This window comes from Alligator sinensis, unplaced genomic scaffold (assembly GCF_000455745.1).
Source record: "Alligator sinensis unplaced genomic scaffold, ASM45574v1 scaffold378_1, whole genome shotgun sequence".
Lineage (NCBI taxonomy): Eukaryota > Metazoa > Chordata > Crocodylia > Alligatoridae > Alligator > Alligator sinensis.
The window spans coordinates 534,173-539,549 of NW_005842697.1; positions in this window are offsets into that span (position 1 = coordinate 534,173).

The following is a 5,377-nucleotide window of genomic DNA, read 5'->3' on the forward strand; positions in this document are numbered from 1 at the left end:
AATACGAGTGGCGGCTGTTGAGGCGGGCACCGGCGGCTGCTTTAGTAGCGACGAGCGCCCGTATATAACTTTAACTATATAGAAATTAAGTAGTCAAGAGGAAATGTCTGTATGCTTTTTACTAGACACTGGCACACAGGTTATTGTTATTAAACCCGAAGTCTATCATAAAAAAACGTCAAGAATAATATTCATACAGGGGCTCCATGCGGTCGCCAGTACCCCGGTGATAAAGTTTAAAGTCAATGGCAAGACCCTATCCGGGACCCTAGGGGGCATAAATATCTTAGGGGTCCCCGGAATTAAATCTTTGCAACTACAACAACATCTTATCTCAGCCCTACCATTAGAAATCCTGGAGACGGAGAGGCACCGCCCAATTGTTAAGAACCCGACATCGTGGCGATACAAGCCAATAGCGACAAAAGAGCATCTATGGGCATCCATTGAAAAACTGCTACAAAGACTTCAACATCATGGCTGTATAACAGAGGTGAAATCTTCCATTTACCTTTCACCCGGGTGGGGCATACCAAAGCTGGGGAGGCCATCAGAGGCCTGGCTAGTGTTTGATTACCGGCAGGCCAATCGCCGATGCGCCTTACTGCAAATGCCTGCAAATCGTACGATCACAGAAATCATGCAAGACATTACAAAGGCTCAGGCGGGGGGTGAATGGTGGGCAGTAACGTTGGACTAAAAAGATATGTTTTATTCAGTCCCAATAATAGACGACCAAGGAATATTAAATATGTGTGTCGGTGGCAAGATATACGAATAGAATGTATGCCCACAAGGGTACCAAAACTCCCCAGCTCTTGCAACTGCTATGATGAATAATAGCATCCAATCTTTCAGAAACATCTGTGCAGGCACACAAGAAATTAACATCTGGACCTATGTAGATGATGTAGCAATAATGGGACATCACCGAGGAGCCGTACACCGAGCAGCCACGAACCTAAGGGCCCATCTGTGGAGAGAAGGTTGGACGATAAACGGTGAGAAGTCCATGAACGAACCAGCTAACAGCTTCACGTTAATGGGAACTCGTTTTGAAGGTCAGTACTGTTCGGGCACTACACATAACACTATGCTTATGTAAGCAAAACGACCAAAGACCGAAGCTGATTTTCAAGCCCTGCTGGGGCATCTAAATTGGCTCCGAAATCATGTAGCACCACCACATCTTAAAGTGGTACAGCGTATTCAACAACAGCTCTGGAAAAAGCCTAGGAATTGAAAGCCATGGACAAATTATGATCAGAGAGCTCTAAAATCAGTACTAGCTGAGGTCACTAACACTCGTCTGACGGTGCCGTCAGAAAACACTCCCCTAAACGTCTATGTAGGGTTCACAGAAGAACACATTTGGGCCACTGCTAGGAACACTGAGACTGAACACCCTGTGTACACAGGCCACCGCACCCTGCAAGAGCATCAGCATAGATATGGGTGCCTAGCAAAGGCCATGTTGGCTACCCAATTGGTAGAGCACTTAGCTCCATATACGGAAACCCTGATTGCACCGGGAGGGTCACTCTTAACATCGTTAAACCCCGGCAAGATCCACCCAGAGTATCAGGGGACCGCGAAGACATGGTGCGCAGTAGTACTGAGATTTCAGTACTACTGGTCAGGATGGAGAGTTTTAGAGGGAGATTTACCCCTGTGTGAAGACGAAGAGTCCCTCATATCTAAGCTATATGGGACAACGGAACCAGATTGTGTGGCATCAGATGGAACCTCAAGAGAAAACGGGGCTTACGGATTTTATTGTAAGCCCTGCCAACTCACTAAAATCTATAACACACATAACGGTGAATCAGTTCAGGCGTCGGAGCTGAGGGGATTTCACCTAGCCCTCGAGCATATTCGAGGCTGCCATGATAACACCTTGCCAGTCCCTGTAAATGCAATTGATTCTGAGTACATCTATAGAATACTACAGAGCATCCACAAATTTGGGAGGACATCAGAGAAACCCTGCTACAGCTCGAGACATTACCACTGATAAAACATACCCGATCGCATCTGGGAGACACAGACCAAGCTCTTGCACAAGGAGTATTATCGAGATGATCATATCGGGGAGACACAGACCCAGCACATCAGGTCATTGATCAAGCTCTTGCACAAGGAGTATTATCGAGATGTACAGAAGCGGTCCAATCAATCCAAATAAATAATAAGAATAGTCAAGGTACAGTGGACGACCAATTATTCTTAAAGTGGCTTCATGAATTCTGGGGGCATCCCAGTGCTGACAAAGCCTGAATTCGATGGCAATTAGATGCGGAGAAGGGACCTAATATAAAACGCTGGCAGGAAATAGTGCAGGCATGCCCCACCTGTGCAAAAGAAAAACCAAGACAGCATAGACACAATCATGGAGCCTTCAACACCGAGTACTTCTCACCGGGAAAAACTTGGCAGCTTGATATATTGGGCCCCCTACCAGAGGCGAAAGTGCCTAACAAAGGCTTAGCTATAGCAGACCTAGGAACAATACAGCTCCTTGTCCTTCCGATTAGAAAAACAACTGCAGTGAAGGTCCAAGAAAATTTGATAAATGCATGTGCTCGTTGGCAAGTGCCAGCTGAAATACACTCACATCGAGGGCCGCCTTTCACCTCTAAAGTTATTGAGCAATTTGCGGCCAAACATAATATCAGTTGGCACCACCACTTAAAATACCATCCCCAATCCAACAGGGTAGTTGAGACACATATCGGCCTCTATAAGGAAAGCCTACACCTATGGGGCAATGATAGTTATAAAAATTGGATCAAATTCAATGATGAAGTCCTAATCTCACTAAACAAAGTTAAAGATTTATGGAAGGAAAGACCAGCGGTTACACCACCTACTTGGAAACCTTGCTACAATGAAAAAGAAAGAGCATGGCTCGCAGTACCCACGGCCATAACAACGCGACCGACGCCTCTTCCTGGGACAGTTGAAAAAATAGGGAGTTATCCTAATACTTACTTTATTTCCCTAACAGCAACCACACCACCATGCACCCTCCTGGCCCACCATAATTGGTTGAGCCGAAGGAGTTAGGGGGAGGGTTTCCCAATTAATGATTGGGCGCAAGAGCATGGCTCGCAGTACCCACGGCCATAACAACGCGACCGACGCCTCTTCCTGGGACAGTTGAAAAAATAGGGAGTTATCCTAATACTTACTTTATTTCCCTAACAGCAACCACACCACCATGCACCCTCCTGGCCCACCATAATTGGTTGAGCCGAAGGAGTTAGGGGGAGGGTTTCCCAATTAATGATTGGGCGCAACATTGGATATATATACATATATACAGTTATACTAATTAGGTGATTTTTTTTTTGTTCCAGATACCCTTTATTTTAACGGGCAAGTCATCCCCAGCCTGTCGTCTAGCAGCCTACCTGGGGTCACCAATAGTGCAAGAATGGTGACGACTTTCACCACCATCCACCTGTTCCTGCTCCTAACTCAAGCAACACCAGAAGCGAGCACTGAGGAGGACCCACTACATCGGAACTCTATGCTCCGGATGATTGAAATCTGGGCGAATGCCACCGGTCCACATCCAGAGGGAGTAACTGCTTGCATCCCGAAGCCCGCAGCAATCGAGGACAATGTTCTAGAGGCGTATGTTACTCCCCTTGATATTGCAAAATGGTTTTCTGAGGTACGAGGACCATTGTGTGGAACCTCTATTTGTAGAGTCAATGGCCCATACTTTGCCCAGGTTGCCAAATAGTTTCTTTTCCCAACTATACACACATAAGCAGGGGTAGAATGACGACGTACTACTGGCCATCAGGTCAAATAACAAAGAAGAATATCTCTAGCCTAAAATGTAGGAGCGGGGGACTAGGGAGTAACATAGTAGAGCCAATTGATTGTCATCATATCCCCTGGGGGTCTTGGAAGTGGGGCACTGATGAAGATCAAGTACAATTCCTACCATGGCAAGCCCATAGTCTCCAGCCTTCATGGTTCCTTTTCCTTAATAGCACTCCCATGCCAGAGGGAGGGTGGAATGTAAGCAGAGGGGTAAATCTCACTATTTTCGACGGGAAACATCAGCTGCTAAGTGCTTTCTTCCCATTGAGACAAGCGGAAGTGAGGCATTTAGAAAGCGGCAACCTAACACACCCCTACTGCACACCTAGAATCCAGGCCCCTTGGTGTCGTAGAAAGGGGCTGCCAACCAAAGCACCCCGAGGACTCATGTGGGCATGCAACAGCGGTGTACTATATACTGCTTTACCTGCTCACTTTGATGGGGCTTGCTTTATTGCCAGTGTGGAGCTCTGTATATACATATACAGTTATACTAATTAGGTGATAAGTTTTTTTGTTCCAGATACCCTTTATTTTAACGGGCAAGTCATCCCCAGCTTGTCGCCTAGCAGCTTACCTGGGGTCACCAATAGTGCAAGAATGGTGACGACTTTCACCACCATGCGCCTGTTCCTGCTCCTAACTCAAGCAACACCAGAGGCGAGCACTGAGGAGGACCCACTACATTGGAACTCTGTACTCCGGATGATTGAAATCTGGGCGAATGCCACCGGACCACATCCAGAGCGGGTAACCGCTTGCATCCCAAAGCCCACAGCAATCGAGGACAATGTTCTAGAGGCGTATGTTACTCCCCTTGATATTGCAAAATGGTTTTCTGAGGTACGAGGACCATTGTGTGGAACCTCTATTTGTAGAGTCAATGGCCCATACTTTGCCCAGGTTGCCAAATAGTTTCTTTTCCCAACTATACACACATAAGCAGGGGTAGAATGACGACGTACTACTGGCCATCAGGTCAAATAACAAAGAAGAATATCTCTAGCCTAAAATGTAGGAGCGGGGGACTAGGGAGTAACATAGTAGAGCCAATTGATTGTCATCATATCCCCTGGGGGTCTTGGAAGTGGGGCACTGATGAAGATCAAGTACAACTATGACCAGTATTAGATAAATTAATGACGTATCCATGTTTAATCATAGAACAATCTGGCAGTAGTCAAGGGGGCATGTCAGGAGGTGATGTGACTCCACCAGTTTGTTGTTTAAGACATTAAGTGACATGGCTACCCATGACTGGTATTCAGTGATGCAGTGGCGGAGGAATGTGATCTTAACCTGCACTATCATGCGGACAGTGCGTGATCGCTAGTAGCCTAACCAATCAGAAGTTGCCCCTAGAGCGTGACTGGCCGGACCAGCATGCTGAGGCCTCCAGAATGTTCCATCAAGGGGGGAACTCATGTGGGCATGGAACAATGGTGTACTATATCCTGCTTTATCTGCTCACTTTCATGGGCCTTGCTTTATTGCCAGTGTGGAGCTCTGCCCACCTCTTGCCACAAACACTTCCAACCCA